The sequence below is a fragment of the Nomascus leucogenys genome, chromosome 8, assembly GCF_006542625.1.
Source record: "Nomascus leucogenys isolate Asia chromosome 8, Asia_NLE_v1, whole genome shotgun sequence".
Lineage (NCBI taxonomy): Eukaryota > Metazoa > Chordata > Mammalia > Primates > Hylobatidae > Nomascus > Nomascus leucogenys.
In genome coordinates, this window is record NC_044388.1 from 100,702,506 (window position 1) to 100,725,647 (window position 23,142).

Here is a 23,142-nt window from a genome sequence, read left to right on the forward strand (position 1 = left end):
AGACAACAACCACGGTCCCCTAAGCTTTCTCTTTCACGCAATAACTATTTACTGAGGAAGCCAACATTCGTGTTCCCTTTTAAAGTATTTCGTAGGGCATGTCTTTCTGACACCTATCTTCATTATCTTCCTCTACATTTTTATGTCCGAGTTCTTTTTAAATACAGCCGCTACATTGTCTGTAATAGTGAAAAGTTGGGCAACCTAAATACTAATCTATAGGAGAGGAGAATGGTTAAGTAAACTAACATACATATACAACGGAATAAGCAATCACTTAAAAAGGATAAAACACATCTCAAAAACCACTGTTTTTTAAAACCATAACATATATACATATGAACATACACATGCATGCTTTGGCATATACATGGATAAAACTTTGGAAGCAAATTTACCAAACTATTATCAGTGATTATTAGGGTAGAGAGGGAGAATGAAGGGCACAGAGGACAGACAAGAGGACATTTTTACTCTATTATCTCTTTAGCACAAGTATGTACTACTTTTGTGTTAAAAACATCAATATGTAAATATGTACTGACACTGGAATATTTCTTTATTGCTGAATGATAAAAGCAGATATTAACCTTTCCTCTCCACCAGGAATATAAATTTCAAACACAGGGACTATGTCCTGCATACTCTTATATCCTAAGACTTAGCGAAGTAGGTGCTCAGAAATACTGTTGAATGGGTGGATGTATGAATGAATGAATGGCACCTATATGTTTGTCATATTAGAAATTACGACACTGGTTTCAGAGTTTCAAGATACTTCCCAGATGTCAAACTTGCTAGATACCACTCTGATCAGAGGCAGGAGGTAGTATAAAGAATACTAGATAAGGAGTAAGAATTTAGTCTTAACTATAATGTTACTGAAGGAGCCTTAGCAGAGTCATTTAACTCCTTTATCTAATTTCATAACTGCATTTTTACAGTAACTTTCCTACATGAGCTTGAACATCTCCAGTGATAAAGAGCTTACTTCCTTATTTGATGCTAAAATATAATTCCCTGCAATGAAAACATCCTGGTCTTAATATAATCTGTGAACACTGCGCAACCTGCCCAAGCCTGCTCCCTCCCCTTTTCCACCAAGAGTTTGACAACCTTTAGAGTTTAATACCCCTAGTCCCACAACTGATTTATATATCATTTCCTCATCACACTGGCTGGCCATCTGCCTTTCCTCTGGACATATCCTTGCTTGGAAAGGCCATATGAAAATATCATGCTCAGAATCTACTGTGGCTTGATGAGTACAGAAAAGAGAGGGAAATCATTCTTCCCACTCCCTTTTGGATACTACGTTTTAAATGAATGCAATACAATTTATTACCTTTCGGGTATAAAGCATACACTCTACAACTGCATAAAAGACAATGGGTTAATATTATTGATCAGTCCTGAGTGTATAGTAACTCAAACCTCTCAGTCCTTTTTATTTTCTACTGCTAAGCTGGCCGATTCACATCCTGTAATGGTAAGCTAGGTGTTTGCATGAAACACAGACTTTGTTTACTGCCTTGAGTCACTGTGATGTTCCTGCCTATTGAAATACGGGCTTTCCCTCTTAGCTTTGGGACATCAAAAGAAGCCCACCGCCTGTATTACACACCTGTACTCCCCACCTTCATACAAAATTGGTGAGGATTAAGCTAGGCCTGTGATCTCAGGCTGGTCACTAATTTCTCTATCAAAACCTAGTATAGTATATGGTGATTAAGAGCGTGGGCTGTGAAGTCAAATTGCCTGGATTAAAATCTGAGCTTTGGCCGGGCGCAGTGGCTCATGCCTGTAATCCTAGCACTCTGGGAGGCTGAGGTGGGCAGACTGTCTGAGCTCAGGAATTCAAGACCAACCTGGGCAACATGGTGAAACCCTGCCTCTACTAAAATACAAACAATTAGCTGGACATGGTGGCACGCGCCTGTAGTCCCAGCTACTCAGGAGGCTGAGACAGGAGAATTGCTTGAATCCAGGAGGCAGAGGTTTCAATGAGCCGAGATCACACCACTGCCTTCCAGCCTGGGTGACAGAGTGAGACTCTGTCTCAAAAAAATAAAAAATAAGAAATAAAAAATTAAATCTCAGCTTTAACATTTACTGAATGTGTCATATTGCTTAATCTACATGGCTTAGTCTATATTGCTTAGTCTCTCCATGCCTCAGTTCTTCAGCTATAAACTGGGGATAACAATAGTACTTTTATCACATCGTAACTGAGGACTGAGTTATTACATGTAATGTGAACAGAGTTAAGACATGCAAAGTTCTTGGAATATAGTAAATGCTCAAAAATGTGAGCTATTATTATTACTGATACCATATTGTCACCACTGTGTCTCAGGATACCCATCAGTAAAATGAGGACAGTGACTTTACCTAAAAAGCTCCTATCAGAACTAAATAGGAATGTATGAAGGAGCGCCCAGGAATTGTAAAGCGCAGGGTGCCTCCGAGGGATTCATCTGAGTGAGCTTCTAATTCTTGCACGCCTGGGGCCTACCGGGTTTGCCCAACTAGCAGGTACAGTCAGGTAGTGAAAAGCATCTTATCACAGCAGTGTCACCTATCTGGTTCTCCTCAGTAGCCTCACTGCTCCCCATTACATCTACCTGCAGTTCAGGATGACCGCCTGGATTAGAGAACCAACATCTACTTATTGAGCTTTTACAGTAAGTTGTCCTTAAAGTTTTCTTTCCCCTTGTTTTATTTTTACTGTAACTATGAAGCCAAAAGTAAAAGCAACACAAGCTTTGTTTTGTTTTGTTGTTTCTGAGATGGAGTCTCACTCTGTCACCAGGCTGGAGCACAGTGGCGCGATCTCGGCTCACTGCAACCTCCGCCTCCCGGGTTAAAGCGATTCTCCTGCCTCAGCCTCCCGAGTAGCTGAGACTACAGGCGTGTGCCACCACGCCCCACTAATTTTTTGTATTTTTAGTAGAGACGGGGTTTCACCATGTTAGCCAGGATGGTCTCAATCTCCTGACCTCATGATCCGCCTGCCTCGGCCTCCCAAAGTGCTGGGATTATAGGCGTGAACCACCGCGCCCAGCCAAGCAACACAAGCTTTGTATCCCAGTTAGTCATTATTTTAGCTGTGTGACTTAATATCTCCAAGCTTTGGTTTCCTAATCTATAAACCTATCTACTTTACTGGATTTTTGTGAGAGTTAAGAGATTAAAATAGGTAAAAGACTTGTAGAGTGCTGGTAAATGGAGATGTGAATCAATAACTTTAGTCTGGGCTCAATGGCTCATGCCTGTAATCCTAGTTGAGATTAGGGAGGCCAAGCCAGGAAGATCATCCGAGCTCAGGAGTTTGAGACCAGCTTGGGCAACATAGGGAGACGCCATCTCTACAAAATATTAAAAATTAGCTAGCCATGGTGGTGTATGCCTGTAGTCCCAGGTACTCGAGAGGCTGAAGTGGGAGGGTCACTTAAGCCTGGGAGGTTGAGGCTGTGGTGAGCCATGATTGCATCACCACATTCCAGCCTGGGCAACAGGGCAAGACCTCATCTCTATTAAAAAACCAAAACACCAAAAAAAGGTAATTGTATTTTATTATGACTATGTTTATTTCTCCAGCCAGGGGCCATAGTTCTTTCTAGAAATATCTTCCATAAATTTGAGTTTTAATTTATAGGCCTCTATTAGAGAGGTGAAAATACACTCAGTGCAATTATACCAAACAGCTAAACCAGATAGCCGTAACATCCTTTAGGAAAGTGTATGCACACTTTTTCCCACACAAAAAAATTCTTTGAGTCTCTTCCAAAGAAAATCCCAGAACTTTCACTGGCGTGATTTCCAACTGTCAAAATTCTGAGATTCCATCACCAGATACTGAATTAGTGGTTGATTTGGCTACTGAGGTTTTTCACTGATAAGAGTATTACTGACTCTGAGGGTTGGTGTTTGTTATATATCTCAGTCCCTTGTGACTTCTCTAATTACTTCATTCTGGATTATGGAGCCATTAAATTTCAGAGCCAGAGGGGACTTTACAAATAAACTAGTTTGTCCTCCTCACTTTACAGATGCAGAAACTGAGTCCAGAGAAGGAAAGTAATTTGTACATGTTTGTATAAGTAACCTCTATACTACAGTTGCCTCTGCATTTCATTTGGCCTTTAAATGACCTATGTATCTATAACACTCAGTGGTTGCTATTCTGGACCACATGAATTTGACTACCAAACTTTCTATTCTAGTAAATTGATGACTCATTGCAGAAATTGGGAAAACTGGTGATCATCATGAGTGTTTAAGGGCAGCTTCCTGAAATTTAAGGATAAATTAAAGCTGAAGATAGATGGGCTCTCAGAATCCCTATATAGCTTCACACTGAAATCCTTAAAACAGATATGTAAATTCTACGTGAACAGGTATCTTCTCTGTCCTGATGACTGCTGGATCTATCCATGGAGACTTATAAAGTGAAAACACTAAGAACATTTGCTAAATGAATGAAAGAAACTGGACAAACATCTGAATTCTCCCCTTTTTGAAGCACTTTTCTACCTTGATTTCCAAGACAACAGTCTTCTGCTTTTCCTCCTCTTTCTCAGATCAACAGTTTTTCAGTCTCTTTTACTGAGTACTCTTTGGGACTTCCAAACATTGGAATGTCCCCTGGGGTTAGTCCATGGACCTATTTTCTACCAATATTCTCTCCTTAGGTGACTTCAGACTGCCATATAGTGATAATTCCTAAAAGTGGATGCTTAAACCAAAACCCCCCCTTGAGCTCCAGAGGCCTGTATCTACACTGCCCATTTAACATCTCCATTTAGCTTTCTAATAGGTATCTCAAACTTAACAGCCAAACGGAACTCTAGATTCTATTCCTACCTCCCATATCAACATGTTTCTTGGGAAAAGTTGTATCTTAGTAAATAAAACCAAAATCCATTAGTTATTAAATACTAAAATCTAGGAGTCATTCCTAATTCCTTTATTTTCTTTTACATTTCATCAACCAAACCATAAGGAAACCCTATCAATTCTCCCTCCAAAACAGATCTAAAACCTATTCTCAATCTCCACTACTACGAGCCCTAGCTTATGCCACCATCATCTCTCATTCCATGACCATTTATTCTACTAAGTAGTCTTCATCCTTCTCTTAGACTCCCTACAATTCATTTTCCAATCTATTCTATAATGTAGTCAAAGGGATCCTTAAAAATTCTTCTGTTCAAAACACTCTACTTCCTCTAGAAGATGAAATAAAATCTACGGCCTACATATAGCCCTATATGATGAGACTCTAGCCTAAATCTCTGGCCCAGTTTAATTCTACCCTTCCCCCACTCACTATGCCACATACTGGAAATAATCCTTTCTCATTGCTAAAAGGGCAATTTATATCTAGGGAGAGGATTATAGGGGACTAGATCATAATATATCAATTCAATTGCTTACCATTCCTAAATCCCAAAAGGCACTATAGAATTGTGAGAAACTGCCAGGTGCCAGTGGCTCACACCTATAATCCCAGCACTTTGGGAGTCTGAGACAGGTGGATCGCTTGAGCCCAGGAGTTCAAGATCAGCCTGGGCAACACAGGGAGACTCCATCTCTACTGATAATTCAAAAAGTTAGCCAGGCATGGTGGCATGCACCTGTGGTCCCAGCTACCTGGGAAGCTGAGGTAGAGGACTGCCTGAGCTCAAGAGTTTGAGACTAGCCCTGGCTACATAGCAAGACCGTGTCCCTACAAAAAATTTAAAACTTAGCCAAGTGTGGTGGCATGTGCCTGTAGTCCCAGCTACTCGGGAGGCTGAAGTGGGAGGGTCACTTGAGCCTGGGAGGTTGAAGCTACAGTGAGTCACGGTAATGCCACTGCACTCCAGCCCTGGTGAGACCCCATTTCAAAAAATAAAAAATAATAAAACTACGTTAGAATGGCTAAAATAAAAAAAATGACAATATCAAGTGATGGTGAAAATGTGGAGCAACTAGCACTTTCATACATGTAGCAGGTGAGAATGCCAAATAATATAATCACTATGGAAAACAATCTGATAGGTTCTTATAAAATTAAACATAGCCGGGCACAGTGGCTCATACCTGTAATCCTAGCACTTTGGGAGGCTGAGGCGGGTGGATCACTTGAGGTCAGGAGTTCGAGACCAGCCTGACCAACATGGTGAAATGCCGCCTCTACTGAAAATACAAAATTAGCTGGGCATGGTGGTGCATGCCTGTAATCCCAGCTACTTGGGAGGCTGAGGCAGAAGAATCACTTGAACCAGGGAGGCAGAGGTTGTAGTGAGCTAAGATTGCACCATTGCACTCCAGCCTGGACAACAAGAACTAAACTCTGTCTCATAAATAAATAAACAAACAAACAAACAAAGATTTACCATATGACCTAGCAATTCTACTCCTAGGTATTTAACACAGAAAATGAAAAATTAGGTTCAAACACAAACTAGTACATGAATATTTATAGCACTTCTATTTATAATCATCCCAAACTGTATATAACCAAATATCCTTCAAGAGGTGAATGGATCAACAAACATTTAACAGAATACTACCCAGCAATTAAAAAAAGAATAAACTATTAATACATATAACAATTTGGATTCCAGTTTCAAAAGATTACATACTCTATTATTTCATTCATATGACAGTCTCCAGAAGATAAAATTACAGTAATAGGGAACAGGGAACAGATCAGTGGCTGCTGTGGGTTAGCAGTCAGCTGAGGGTATGACCACAAAATGACAGCATGAAAGAAGGTTTTTTTTTTGAGGTAAAGAAATGGTTCTGGCTAGAAAATACTATTTTAAAATTCATATGGAACCAAAAACCCAATAGCCAAGGCAATCCTAAGCAAAAGGAACAAAGCTGGGCCAGGCGTGGTGGTTCAGACCTGTAATCCCAGTACTCTGGGAGGCCTAGGTGGGTGGATCACTTGAGGTCAGGAGTTTAAGACCAGCTTGGTCAACATGGTGAAATCCCATCTCTACTAAAAATATAAGAAGTAGCCAGCCATGGTGGCTCACGCCTGTAATCCCAGTTACTCAGAGGGCTAAGGCAGGAGAATTGCTTGACCCCAGGAGGCAGAGGTTGTTGTGAGCCAAGATCACGCCACTGTACTCTAGCCTGGGCAACAGAGTGAGACTCCAACTCAAATAATAATAATAATAATAATAATAAAAAGAATAAAGCTGGATGCATCATGCTACCTGACTTCAGACTATACTACAGGGATACAGTAACCAAAACAGTATGGTACTGGTATGAGAACAGACACATAGACCAATTGAACAGGATAGAGAACCCAGAAATAAGACTGCACGCCTACAGCCATCTGATCTTTGACAAACCTGACAAAAACAAGAAATGGTGCTGGAAGAACTGGCTAGCCATACGCAGAAAATTGAAATTGGATCCCTTCCTTACACCATATACAAAAATCAACTCAAGATGGATTAAAGACTTAAATGTAAAACCCAAAACTATAAAAACCCTAGAAGAAAACCTAGGCAATACCATCAGTACATGAGAACAGGCAAAGATTTCATGATGAAGATGCCAAAAACAATTATAACAAAAGCAAAAATTGACAAATGGGATTTAATTAAACTAAAGAGCTTCTGCACAGCAAAAGAAACTATCATCAGAGGCCGGGCGCAGTGGCTCACGTTTGTAATCCCAGCACTTTGGTACGCCGAGGCAAGTGGGTCACAAGGTCAAGAGATCGAAACCATCTGGCCAACGTGGTGAAACCCCGTCTCTACTAAAAATACAAAAATTAGCTGGGCATGGTGGTGCATGCCTGTAGTCCCAGCTACTTGGGAGGCTGACGCAGGAGCATCACTTGAACCCAGGAGGCAGAGGTTTCAGTGAGCCGAGATTGCGCCATTGCACTCCAGCCTGGCGACAGAGCAAGACTCTGTCTCAAAAAACAAACAAACAAAAAAAAAGAAACTATCATCAGAGTAAACAGACAACCTACAGAATGGGAGAACATTTTTGCAATCTATCCATCTGACAAAGGTCTGATATCCAGAATCTGCAAGGAATTTAATCAAATTTACAAGAAAAAAACCAACCCCATTGAAAAAGTGGGCCGAGGATCTGAACAGACACTTCTCAAAAGAAGACATTTATGCGGCCAGCAAACATGAAAAAAAGCTCAGCATCAATGATCATTAGAGCAATGCAAATCAAAACCACAATGAGATACCATCTCACATCAGTCAGAATGGCAATTATTAAAGAGTGAAGAAACAACAGATGCTGGCGAGGCCGTGGAGAAATAGGAACACTTTTTTATTTTTATTTTTTGAGAGGGAGTCTCACTCTGTCACTCAGGCTGGAGTGCGGTGGCGCGATCTCGGCTCACTGCAAGCTCCACATCCCAGGTTCACGCCATTCTCCCACCTCGGCCTCCCAAGTAGCTGGGACTACAGGCGCCTGCCACCACACCCAGCTAATTTTGTTTTTGTATTTTTAGTAGAGACGGGGTTTCACCATGTTAGCCAGGATGGTCTCGATCTCCTGACCTCGTGATCCACCCGCCTCAGCCTCCCAAAGTGCTGGGATTACAGGCGTGAGCCACCGCGCCCGGCCGGAACACTTTTATACTTTTGGTGAGAGTAAATATTAGTTCAACCATTGTAGAAGACGTTGTGGTGATTTCTCAAAGACCAAGAACCAGAAATACTATTCGACCCAGCAATCCCATTACTGGGTATATACCCAAAGGAATATAAATCATTCTATTATAAAGACATATGTACACATACATTCATTGCAGTACTATTCACAATAGCAAAGATACAGAATCAAACTAAATGTCCATCAGTGATAGACTGGATAAAGAAAATGTGATACATATACACCATGGAATACTAGTCAGCCATAAAAAAGAACAAGATCATGTCCCTTGCAGGGACACAGATGAAGCTGGGGGCCATTATCCTTAGCAAACTAACATGGGAACAGAAAACCAAATACCACATGTTCCCACTTGTAAGTAGGAGCTAAATGATGAGAACACACGGACACATAGAGGGGAACAACACACACCGGGGCTTACCAGAAGGCAGAGGGTGGGAGGAGGGAGAGGATCAGGAAAAATAACTAATGGATGCTAGGCTCAATACCTGGGTGATGAAATGATCTGTACAACAAACCTCCATGACACATGTTTACCTATGTAACAAACCAGCACATCCTGCACAGGTACCCCTGAACTTAAAAGTTTAAAAAAAAAAAAAAAAAAAAGAAATGGTTCTGGGCCAGGTGGAGTGGCTCATGCCTGTAATCCTAGCACTTTGGGAGGCCAAGGTGGAAGGATTGCTCGAGGCCAGGAATTTGAGACCAGCCTGGCCAATATAGTAAGACCTCAACTCTATAAAAAAGAAAACAAATTAGCTGGGCATGGTGGTGTGTGCCTGTAGTCCCAGCTACTCAGGAGGCTGAGGCAAAAAAGGATTGTTTGAGCATAGGAGTTCAAGGTTGCAGTGAGCTGAGATTGCACACTGCAACAGAACAAGACCTCGTCTCTCTAAAGAAAAAAAAAGAAAGAAAATGGTTTTGTATCATGACTGTGGAGGTGGTTACAGAGATTACACAAATCTATATTCATAGACGAGTACGCCCTTCCCCTCCAAAGCACTCAATTTTTCTGTATGCTAATTGTACAATGAAGTTAAAAACAAAAGCACCCCAAATTATCTATCCAAAAACATTATAATGCTTTGGCCATTAGGTAATCAACATTTCACAAGATGTAAGTAAAAATACAATGATTGCTCAGCAAATCACACACCCACTCACCCACACCCACACCCACCCCTTGCTCTAGAAAACCAAAAGAAACTTTTAAATTAGTGGAAAAAGTTTGGATAAGATATTCAGACTCTATTTTTCCACTCATGAAGAAAATATAACAGACTCCCTTTCTGTTGGGAACATTCCCCTAGAGGACAGATGGCCCCTTCACAGAGTATAACTTCTTACAACCACTTAACCGAGGCCTCTTCCTCTGTAGTACCTGGCAATTTGTAACAAGGTTAAGTAAGGCTATATATAGCATGCTCTCCCTAAATCCCAGGAACAGTTTCTTGAAGTGTTAAACCTCCAGCATCTAGGCCTCTAGTTCTGAGGCAGAACTGTGCTTGTGCTCCTTTCTAGCAAGGTACATTAATCTCTTCAACATATTCACAAGAAGACTGACAGGAATGTGAGGGGGGCTCTCTTCTGTTTAGGGGCAGGGGCATCTACTCACAGATCAAAGTTCTCTCTAGGGTTTCCCTTGTATCTAGAACCAAACAATACTTCTGTCCTATATGAGTCTTAGAACTCACGGCATACTCGGTCAGGTTGTTTCACATTGTCAGGCATGTGCTCATGCTGCTCCTCTGCTTAGGAGACCCTTTGCCACTTCACCAGCCTGGCAAACATCTATCAGTCTCTCAGGATGACTTCCTGAGTGAGGCCTAACCTGACAGCCCTCTGCACAACTTTTGTACTCACAAATGAGCACTCCGCCCTCTGCACAGCTTCTGTACTCCACAGTATTGCTATCAGTGTGCCCCGAACACTTCATTACACTTATTTATGTGAGGATCTATTTCCCTCTGCTAGACTTGGGTATATCACAGGGAGAGAGTCTTATTTTTTCTGTACCCCTAATGCATAGCTCAGTACCAAGCACAGAACAATCACTAGCGAACATCAGTTGAATGAAAGAACAGTGCATGAGCATACATCATTTTATTGCACTTGGCTTTATTGCTTTTTTTTTTTTTTTTTTTTTTGAGACAGAGTCTCGCTCTGTCACCCAGGCTGGAGTGCAGTGGGTGGCACAATCTCAGCATCTCCACCTCCCGCGTTCAAGCGATTCTCCTGCCTCAGCCTCCCAAGTAGCTGGGATTACAGGCACGTGCCACCACACCCAGCTAATTTTTGTATTTTTAGTAGAGACGAGGTTTCACCTTGTTGGCCAGGATGGTCTCGATCTCCTGACGTCATGATCTGCCCGCCTCGGCCTCCCAAAGTGCTGGAATTACAGTGTGAGCCACCGCGCCCAGCCACTTTATTGCACTTTTTACAAATTGAAGGTTTGTGGCAACTCTGCATCAAGGAAGTCTCATCAGTACCATTTTTCCAAAAGCATGTGCTCACTTTGTGTCTCTGTGTCACATTTGGTAAGTCTTGTAATATTTCAAACTTGTTCATATTATTATATCTGTTATGGTCATCTGTCATCAGTGATCGCTGATGTTAGTAATTGTTTGTGGGTGCCATGAACTGCACCGAAATAAGATGGTGAACTTAATCGAAAAATGTATGTGTTCTGACTGCTCCACTGACCAGCCATTCCCCCATCTCTCCTTCTCTCCCCTTGGGCCTCTCCATTCTCTGCAACCCAACAACATTGAAATTAGGCCAATTAATAACCCTACAATGGTCTCTATGTGTTCAAGTGAAAGGAAGAGCCACACGTCTCTTACTTTACATCAAAAGCTAGAAATCGTTAAGCTTAATGAGGAAGGCACGTCAAAAGCAAAGATAAGCCCAAAGCTAGGCCTCTTACTCCAAAGAGCCAAGCTGTGAATGCAAAGGAAAAGTTCTTGAAGGAAATAAAAGAGCTACTCCAGTGAACACACAAATGATAAGAAAGAAAAACAGCCTTATTGCTATATGACAAAATTTTAGTAGTCTGGATAGAAAGGCAGACCAATCACAACATACTCTTAAGCCAAAGCCTAATACAGAGCAAAGCCCTAACTCTCTTCAATTCTATGAAGGCTGAGAGAGGTGAGGAAGCTGCAGAAGAAAGGTTTGAAGCTAGCAGAGGTTGGCTCATGAGGTTGAAGGAAATAAGCTGTCTCCATTACTTAAAAGTGCAAGGTGGGCCAGGCACAGTGGCTCATGCCTGTAATCCCAGCACTCTGGGAGGCCGAGGCGGGCAGATCATGAGGTCGGGAGATCAAGATCATCCTGGCTAACACGGTGAAACCCCGTTTCTACTAAAAATACAAAAACAAAATTACCCAGGTGTGGTGGTGGGCACCTGTAGTCCCAGCTACTCAGGAGGCTAAGGCAGGAGAATGGTGTAAACCCAGGAGGCGAAGCTTGCAGTGAGCCAAGACTGCGCCACTGCACTCCAGCCTGGGTGACACAGCGAGACTCCATCTCAAAAAACAAAAAAAAAGATGCAAGGTGAAGCAGCAAGTGCTGATGTAGAAGCCACAGCAAGTTATCCAGAAGATCAATGATGAAGGTGGCTACACTAAACAACTGATATTCAGTGTAGATGAAGGGGCCTTATACTGGAAGAAGGCACCACCTAAGGGCTTTCATAGCTAGAGAGAAGTCAATGCCTGGCTTCAAAAAATAGGCTGACTCTCTTGCTAGGAGCTAATGCGGCTGGTGACTTTGAGTTGATGCCAATGCTCACTGACCATTCAGAAAATCCTAGGACCCTTAAGAATTATGTTAAATCTACTCTACCTGTGTTCTATAAATGGAACAACAAAGCCTGGATAACAGCATGTATGTTTATAGAATGGTTTACTAAGTATTTTGAGCCCACTGTTGAGACCTACTGCTCAGAAACAAAGATAACTTCAAAAATACTGCTCATTGACAATGCATCTGGTCACCCAAGAGCTCTGATGGAGATGTACAAGCAGATGAATGTTGTTTTCATGTCTGCTAACACAACATCCATTCTGTAGCCCAAGAATCATGGAGTAATTTTTGACTTTCAAGTCTTATTATTTAAGAAATACATATCATAAGGCTATAGCTGCCATAGATAGTGATTCCTTTGATGGATCTAGGAAAAGTAAATTGAAAACCTTCTGGAAAGGATTCACTATTCTAGATGCCATTAAGGACACTTGTGATTCATAGGAGGTCAAAATATCAGTATTAACAGGAGTTTGGAAGAAGTTGATTCTAACCCTCATGGATGACTTTGAGGGGCTTCAGTGGAGGAAGTAAATGTAGAAGTGGGGAAAACAGCTAGAAACTAGAATTGGAAGTGCAGCCTAAAGATGTGGCTGAACTGCTGCAATTGCATGACAATTTTTTTTTTTTTTCAAGACAGGGTCTCACTCTGTCACCCAGGCTGGACTGCAGTGGTGTGCAATCATAGCTCACTGTAGCCTCCATCTCCTGGGCTCAAGCAATCCTCCTGCCTCAGTCTGCCAAGTAGCTGGGACTACAGGTGTGCATCACCATGCCCAGCTAATTTTTTAAAAATTTCAGTAGAGATGAGGTCTCACTATGTTGCCCAGGCTGGTCCCCAAGTCCTGAGCTCAAGCAATCCTCCTTCCTTGGCCTCCCAAAGTGCTGGGATTACAGGTGCAAGCCACCACACCCAGCCCATGATAAAACTTTAATGGATGAGGAGTTGCTTCTTATGGAGGAGCAAAGAAAGAGATTTCTTTGTAGATGGAATCTACTCCTGGTGAATACTGTTAAATGACAACAAAAGATTTAGAATATTACATTAACTTTGTTGATAAAGCAGGAGCAGGGTTTGAGAAGACTGACATCAATTTTAAAGAAGTTCTACTGTGAATAAAATGCTATTAAACAGCATCACACGCTACAGAGAAATTTTTCATGAAAGGAGGAGTCAATCAATAAAATCGGTTTCATTGCCTTATTTTAAGAAACTGCCATAGCCATCCCCCAACCTTCAGCAACCACCACCCTGATCAGTTAGCAGCCATCAACACTGCAGCAAGATCTCATAGCAGCAAAATGATTCACTGAAGCCTCAGATGGTCGTTTGCATTTTTTAGCAATAAAATATTTTTAAGTTAAGGTATGTAGGGTTTTTTTCTGACATAATGCTACTGCACACATAACAGACTATAGTATAAACACAACTTTTATATGCACTGAGAAACCAAAAAATTCGAGTGACTTGCTTTATTGTACTGGTCTGGAACCAAACTCGCAATATCTCTGAGATATGCCTATCGCTTCTCTACTTGCAAATCAAAGCAGTTTATAAGAACTCCAGACGACAAACTGGTGAGCCAGCCCAGAGACTTTGTGCCAATGCTCAAAGCTCAGTAATCAGCTCCCTAGGTCCCTTCACAGTTCTGAGGCCCTGGTGAAAGAAGGACCAACTAGCATGCTTTAAGTGAAACCGTATGTTCTAAAAGGATAAAAAATGTAGTTGCCCACTACCTTGCCAAAGGCCACTTTTTCCAAATTCTCACCAGATTCAGAATAATGGGCCCCAAACACAGACACGCGCATTATTGGCCATTCCCATTCTTATTTGCCCAGAAAGTGCTTTTGTAACTTCTTCGACGTGTAACAATGTTCAGAGAAAGTGCTGGAGTCTGCATTCATCACTAAGACTGCAAATTATGAAGCTTCAACAATGCGAATGAGCACTCTTTTACACATTACATTCACATGACTTTACTAATGCAGCCATCAGAATCAAAGGTTCTGCTTCCCTAAGGTGCTGGATCAATAATTCCCCCCTCTCTACCAACAGTCTCACTTGCTCTGTAGCCTAGGTTGGAGTGCAACGGCAAGATCATAATTCACTGCAGCCTTGAACTCCTGGGCTCAAGTGATCCTCCTGCCTCAGCCTTTCAAGTCAACACTTTTACAAAACTAGAACTCCTCTCTCCTCAGCTCCTCCCAAGACATTTATCATTCTCCAAAGTGCTCACTTTGGTAAGACTAATGGTTAGTGAAAATAACTAACGAATAAATCAAGTCCAAGTTCTTGTCAGCATATGATATATGATGGACTTTCCATACTAAAACTATTCTATGGTAGATGGTTTTTCTCTCGCATCAGATTGGTAACCTACGGCAAATGTTTTAGTATATGATTCCAAATGGCATGTAGAGACAAGAGCAGGAGTGCTGAGAGAAAATTAATTTCTACATATCCTAAAGGAACCTAGATCTTTTTTTTTTTTCTTTTTTTTGTGACAGAGTCTCACTCTGTTGCCCAGACTGGAGTGCAGTGGCACGATCTCTGCTCACTGCAAGCTCTGCCTCCCGGGTTCACACCATTCTCCTGCCTCAGCCTCCTGAGTAGCTGGGACTACAGGCGCCTGCCACCATGCCTGGCTAATTTTTTGTATTTTTTTAGTAGAGACGGGGTTTCACCGTGTTAGCCAGGATGGTGTCGATCTCCTGGCCTCATGATCCACCCGCTTCAGCCTCCCAAAGTGCTGGGATTACAGGCGTGAGCCACTGCGCCCAGGAACACGTCGTACTGTTAAAATTCTAGGTTCCTGGCCGGGCGCAGTGGCTCATGCCTGTAATCCCAGCACTTTGGGAGGCCGAAGCAGGTGGATCACAAGGTCAGGAGATGGACACCATCCTGGCTAACACGGTGAAACCCCGTCTCTACTAAAAAATACAAAAAGTTAGTGGGGCGTGGTGGCGGGCACCTGTAGTCTCAGCTGCTTGGGAGGCTGAGGCAGGAGAATGGTGTGAACCCGGGAAGCAGAGCTTGCGGTGAGCCGAGATCGTGCCACTGAACTCCAGACTGGGCAACAGAACGAGACTCCGTCTCAAAAAAAAAAAGAAAAAAAAGAAAAAAACCCAGTATAATGTGATGGTCAGTTTCTTAAAGTAACTGGTTCATGGTTCAAACAATGGTATGGCCGGACTATATCCAGTGACAGGAAAAGACACTCACTATGGCACATCATCACCTCTCCCTCTTCCTGCTCCCAGTCAAATAAAAGAGTCGAGGATAGCAGATTTTCTTGTCAGCAGCAATTAACAACTACCTCTTGGCAAAGTTAAAAACAAAAACAGGCCGGGCGCAGTGGCTCACGCCTGTAATCCCAGCACTTTGGGAGGCCGAGGCAGGCAGATCACGAGGTCAGGAGATCGAGACCATCCTAACACGGTGAAACCCCGTCTCTACTAAAAATACAAAAAATTAGCCGGGCGTGGTGGCGTGCGCCTGTAGTCCCAGCTACTCGGGAGGCTGAGGCAGGAGAATGGCGTGAACCTAGGAGGCAGAGCCTGCAGTGAGCCCAGATAGCACCACTGTACTCCGGCCTGGGCGAAAGAGCGAGACTCCGTCTCAAAAAACAAACAAACAAAAAAACACATAAATGCATATGATAGTGTACATGTACACATACTCTTATAATAATGACCAAGGCCAAGACTTGATGGCTACCACCTACGGGTTGCCAAGCCTTTCATTTCCACTGCTCTTCTTTCCACACTGACTTGTGCACATTTTGAGATTAAATGCTCACAGGAATGGTGTCTGCTTTTTTCTTTTTTCAAATGTCTAAAACATACATTTTCTGTGCAATGGTTATTTAATATACCATAAATAAATATATCTGATACTTAATAAGTTATCCATAACTTATTAGCTCCTTTAAAAAGCAAAGCTGGCCGGGCACCTTGGCTCATGCCTGTAATCCCACCACTTTGGGAGGCCGAGGCAGGCAGATCACGAGGTCAAGAGATCGAGACCATCCTGGGCAACATGGTGAACTCTCATCACTACTAAAAATACAAAAATCAGCTGGGCGTGGTGGCGCATGCTTGTAGTCCCAGCCACTCAGGAGATTGAGGCAGGAGAATTGCTTGAACCCAGGAGATGGAGGTTGCAGCCGAGATCGCACCACTGTTCTCCAGCCTGGTGACAGAGCAAGACTCTGTCAAAAAAAAAAAAAAAAAAAAAAAAAAAAAGCAAAGCTAGTCTACTGTAGCCATCACACTGAGGCCACATGCTGAAACCTCATAGAAAGGAAAACATTTTGCTAATGGTAAATAGGGTGCTAACAGAGAAACAGAAATATGAGGTTTAGACTCTCTCTACATTTTTGCCAATTGTAATCCAGGCCTCTAATTTTACCATGTTAAGAAAAACATTAAAATATTCTATTTTGCAGCCATATATTTGGAAGAGCAAATAAGTCACAAGAAATACCTAGCAAAAGTAGTTAAAAAAAAAAAAACAAACCCAAAAAGCAAAACTCTCAAAGAAATATAGGGCCCCAAAGTGAAAGCAAATCCCACTGCTAGCTCATCTTCTCCCCCAGTCACTCTCAAAAGCTCCAATTTTTAAGTGGTGAATATTCAACATCTGTTAAGCAACATTAAAATTATTTTTCCTTCTTTGTAGATCGAAAAGGAGATCTGCAGTTTAGGTGAGGAATTCTAACTCACCTCTGTTCCCAGTGCTTAGAAAACAGTAAATGCTTGATGAATGTTAGCTGCATAATAATTTTATATATAGAGATTAGAATAACGAGCCATTGATATAACCCCTGAACCCAGAAGGGAGAGGCTGACAACTCCAAAGTTAGTAAGGCAATGATTAGCACGCCAACAACATTCCCAACTTCACTACTTCATGGTAAAGCTCCTGAGAAAGGGCTATCAAACATGGTCATGGCAACTGTCTTGGCATTTATTTATCTATCAAAACACAGGAAATTAAGACTAACTTTATTACCCTTCTTTTCCTGAATATGATTTAACATCTCTGTTACCTTAAAGCCCATCCCCCTTCTCCATTTTCTTCCAATCAACACAACTGTAAAAGACTTTCTGTAGAGAAAAGGCCAGAAATTTTGCAGGGACCCATTCATGACTAATTATCACTACCACAGGAATAGCATATTAACACTGCAATTGGTTCTAGAAGGCTCAGGAGCTGGCCCCACTGGTTGTACAGCATTTTCAAGGCTAAATTTCCAAAGAGCCCCTCCCTTATTGTTGCCTACCGAATGGAGGCACTCCCTGGAGACCTTAGAGTATAAACATCACCAGCCATAGGCTCACCCAAGAATTCTCTCTTTCTTAATTTCCCTAAATTTGCTCCTCTTTGAAACTCATTTCAATTCAAGCCACATTAAGCATGTTCTGGGCACTCTTGACAGTTTTCTTATTTAATTCCCATAGCAGTCCTGTGAGATAGGTATTACTATCCTTTGTTGCATATATGAGGAAATTGAGGTTCATAGAGGTCAAGTGACTTGGCCAAGGGACAGAGTCGAGCTGATGAGGTTCTTTCCCCAACACCAGGAAGCCTGTAGCAAAGCCATATATGTAGCCAAGTTTTTATGAGCCATCTGGGCAACAGGGGACGAGTCCTTGCCATACAGACCAAGGGATCCACCCAGAGGCAACAGAAGCAGCAGCAGTTTTTGTTTTCTTGTTTTAATGCTTTAAAAATCCTACAGGAATTCTGATTGGTCCCACTAACAATCCATCGAGGCTCACCAGCCGGTTGACTCCTGACCCTCCATGCTTCCCATCCTAATTAATGCAAGGTCCTTGGATCACAGTGTGAGCATCAAGACCCTGTTAGAGTTAGCAATGACCTTTACATCAGGCTTTTCAAAATATGTAAAACAGCTGTGCAGTGGGAACACCCCCCCGCCACCCCCCGCCACACACACACCCTGACCAACTCCTAACCTTGAAATATGGGTAGATGCATTTTTCCTAATTATAGTGTTTTCCCCAAGTTTTTAGGAAATGACTTTTCACATAGCTAAAAACCATTTGAGATGTAGCTTTTCAATTGCCCAAGCAAACTATTGAAGCATGCAAAAAGAAGATTCTTGCAAATAGATTAATTTCCTTGGCTTAAAAAGAAACCCCAGTAGCAGGGGAACAGGAAAAAAAGAATGATGTGAAAAAATTGGTGGTGGAGGGGTGGGAGATTGTTTGGCTGCCATACTTGTGCCTCTGATATCCTTTTGTTCTCCCACCTCATTGTATTAAGGATGCTAAATCAAACATGATTGCAGTGATGTTTGTGTGTGAAAATGACAAAAGCAATGGGCCAAAATCCCAACCTCATCTTGAACCCTGAGGACTTTTATGGCTTTTCCTTCACTAGGCCCTCCCCCTAAAACACATTAAAGACCACATTGTTCAAAAGGGTCATGGTAGGTTTCATACCCCATTTTAATACAACGGAAATGGTAACTGAACTTCCAAGTTTTGTTAGTAATATTTGTATGACCCTGGAAAATGTCCATTAAAATAATCGATTCTTTGGTTTAAATATTAATGGAGAATATATCAGGGGGCAGAATCAATTGTGTCAAGGAGGTACTGTTTGTGGTGATTAAATCAGACTTTCTTCCTGTACATCATTTTCCCCAGCAAAAGGGTACCGATTAGAGATGGGTTAAAAATATCCAGATGATGTGAGGCATCCAGGTATTTTTCCTAGCCTCAAAATTGTCCAGATTATGTCAGTTTTCAACTCAAGAAGCCTAGAATAAACTAAACTTGCTAATTTCAAGCGCAGGTCTCCCTGCCTCCCCTTATTCCATTTGTCTGTCTGCAAGCCACATTTTGGACCCCCAGTTCATTTATGCATTTATTCCTGGAAGATTTCAAGTTGGGAGAAGACTATTTAAGTCTGTTTAGGATTCCATTTTTCTCAGCTGTTACCAGTCAGTTGTCACCAGTACTTTGGAGGTTTAGTGGAAGAAAGGTGGCAATGACTCCATTACTCTTTCCAAATGCCATGAAGAATTTGCATCAAAAAAGTACCTAATGAATTAATACCTTAGTCCTCTGGAAAAGGATACAGTAAAACAGGAATGTTACAGGGTTTGGGAAAGGGGAATCTGAAAAATGAAAATCTGGGCTGGAGTAAAAGAATAACAAACTTGGTAGTGTTTTAAATATCACAATTTCATTGGCGGAATTGCTCACTTTCCCAAGCTCAGGTGTTTTTGCTCAACACCCATATAACATGCATTAAGATGTGGCACAATATCACAACTTTAGTGCATTTAAAAATCAAATCTACAATTTTTGTAGAGTTCTTGACGATAAGTCTGGTTTAAATTATCTCAAAATAACACACTAGGAACATCTGTTTAGCTCAGTTGAAGTTTCGAGAGCCAATATCAGCTGTTGGGGGAGGGATTTCACACATGTGTTACTCAAATCCTAACCAAATCTTAGTTTTTTCATTCCCTTAATGATGCTTCCAAAACCAATAGGGTAAAGCAAACATTAGAATAAAAAAGAAGAGAAAAAGGGAGGGAGGAAGAGAGGAGAGAGAGAAGAAAAAAAGATTACTTACTCAATGCTTTGATGCGTGTGACCAAGACCAAAATGATCACCCTCTCCAATTCAATACAGTATTAGCATGAGGACAAAAGGCATTTAAAAATCAATTTGGAGTTATTTCTAGTGGAGGTTACCTAATCTTTGCAAGTTGAGGAATGAGAATATTCCCCAACGTTGAAAGGGCACTCAAGTATTTTTCTCCTTTAAGCGGCAATCTAATTTTCACAGAGAATTCATTCGGTGTCATTGTTTTGGTTTTAGGTGTCTGTCCTGCCAGGCAGGGGCCGTGCACAAGGGCTGCATCTATCTTGAAGTGTGCACAATGGCCTCTCTTACGGCTCTCTCTCTCTCTGTTATTGATCCTTACAGATGCTCCAAAGCCCTTCCCCCACCTTTCTCCAAATCCCAACCCCCATTCTGAAAGATAGCTTAAGAAATAAGACTTCCTGCCTAGCGACTGGCAGGGCTGAAAGACCAGATTGTATGACTCCACAGATCAGGCCTGCCACAGTGAAAGCTTGAATAGAGTTAACCCTCTGTGAACTAAAACAAAACATTTGTATGCCCAGCTGTGACAAAGGTTAATTTAAATGGACAAGGGCCCAATATCTAAAACCAGGCAATGCTTTTTTTACAGTAGCATTTTCACTGACCTCTTTTGTAAGCAGTTGATTTTGCCTCTTAAGCTTCCAAAACCTCCTTCAACTGGGATAATTCATTTTGCTTTACTAGAATTTTCAATGAAAGATCCAGGTGAACGATTTTAAATTCACTTCCTTATTTTATGAAAGTTCTTGTTTTGGTACCGTAAGTTATTTTCTGCAGTTGAATGGCTAAGAGAAACTGAAGTTTCAAAACTTAAATATGAACCAGGGGAGAACTTTCTGTGCAAACCTTTTTTCTCTTTCAGAGCTAGCGGACTACATATCACTAAGAGACTCAAGCTGGTCGAAAAAAAATCTAAATCCTCCAGAGTCATCCTTTCTAAACTCATGTAATTACTGCTGTGGGACTCTGCCAGCTCCTAAACTCCTGTCCAACAGATCCAAAGCAAATCTTACTTCTTAAACTACTCCTTTCTGGAAAAGCTAGTATATCCAGGTTAGTTTAACAAAGAATTTCTATGCATATTGGGGGAGGAGGCTGTTCAAGATAAATAACAGGCCTTATATATAACTGGTATTTTCTACGAACTTTCTCTTGTTTCTGCTAACTTGCACTAAAAACCAATAATTGTGGCATGTAAGGTGCTGGGGGACAACATATAAGGGAGAAAAGAAGCCAGGGTTACTAAGAAGAAGAATGCTATTATCAGAGGGGGTCCCACTTCCCTGGTTTGTGTATCCCCAGAGTGAGAATGAAACTGCAAAGCTGCCTATGGCAGATGTTAGCCATGCTGCAAGAGGCTGGGAAGCTTTCCCAGGACCAGCTATTTCGTAGGGTTAATGCCAGTCCTAGAAATTTATCAACTGCTTCAAAGAGTCGGGAACTCTTCTCAGCAGTGCTTGCCTTTAAGAAAACCAAACTCTTCGCAAACTCTTAGCTTGTACTTTATAAACATGGCAAAAGATTCATCCATTTTATCTGTTCCTTCAGCTGTATGTGTCTTTCCTGGCCTAAATAATAAAGTTGTGGAAAAGTGGGGTTTCTCACATAACTAGGAGACTATCCCAAATAAACAAGTTATAACACTAGTGACTATTCATTACATACACACACATGCAGAAAATGTACCCATTTAAAAAGCAACCCACTTAAAAAGAAATTAGCAATGGCTTAGTCTTATATCCCAAACTGTAAAGTATAGAAGCTCCCCACCAGAGGATGAGGTTGCCTTATCAATGGCCTCATGACCCCAATTCTATCTATAATTAACAGTAGTAAATAAGGCTTTGGCAGATAGCGAACTGGATTAAGGAATTTAAAATATAAACAACCTCTGTCAAGAAATAAACAACAATTTTTTAATGTAAATTTTATCTATGTACTGAAACATTAATTTTTTTTTCAAATCACTATAAAATTTAAATTAATCCCCCCTTTCTTCTGCTCTTCATCAACCACAACAATGAATTCACTGCAGTTCTCTCTCTCAATTCTTTTCTCCGTTCCAAAACATTTACAGCCACTTGCTACATACATGAAAACTTTCTAGCTAAATTCTGCGAAGACACAAAAAAACAGTTGCCTGTGGACTGCCTCCCTTCTCCCTCAAGGCTATTTGCTCTAAACCTTCAAAGAAAATTTCTAACCCTTAGATTTGGGCCCCAGACTGTTCCTTACCTTCCCATGTCTCCATTTCATGCTTCTTGTAGCCTGCTGAAAAGTTCTATTGCAGCCATGAAGAAACAGAGATTACAGGACAAGTCCAGCTTGATGACTACCCTTCCGACACTTGGTCAATTTCTCTAAGCCGGGACTACGACAGTCATCCTCACAGGTCAGTTTACAAGCTGGTCATGTGATTACAAAGTTCAGGCTCTAAGGTCACAACGTGTATGGAGCTCGTTTATTACCAAAGGTTATCTAAGTGGAACTGATAGACTTATTTTCTTTAGTTAACAATACTGCCTAGCACGTCTTTCTGAAAACTATTATGGGAACCATTTCATGGGAAATTCTCCTCCAGTCTTCTTTAAGCTAAGATCCTAAAATTAAAAGGCAGCATTTTAAAAGAATTTATTTAAAAGAGTTCTGGTATGTGGGGTTTTTCTTCTTTTTTTTCAAGAATTATTCTATGCTTAGTTTTCCGTACTGGATTAGAAAATTTAAAGCCAAAACCTTTGGTCTAAGGAAAAGACAAAACGGAAACTCAATGTTAGGTATGCAGGGTTTTTCTGGGGGATATGGGGGGCATGCAGAAGCGGGATTCCCTGTTTTCTGTCATTATAATAAACAATGACAAGGCAAATTCCTCTAAGAAAATTAATACATGGAGCTAAGAGTTGTTTGCAGGGCTTACTTTAAATCTAGCCCTTCATTTCCATGCTCTGGTTATCTATACTAGTTTGAAAGAATGCTCTGGTTATACATATTAGTTTGGAGAAAGGAAACTAGGTCTGCAAAATCCTTTTACAAAGC

The 23,142-nt window shown here is 41.4% G+C and overlaps 1 protein-coding gene across 1 annotated transcript in view; it reads right to left on the reverse strand.

Moving 5' to 3' along the window:
* The window catches only part of NR6A1 (nuclear receptor subfamily 6 group A member 1), a 253,739-nt gene that overhangs the window by 52,896 nt on the left and 177,701 nt on the right, over window positions 1-23,142 (reverse strand). The window lies entirely within an intron of this gene.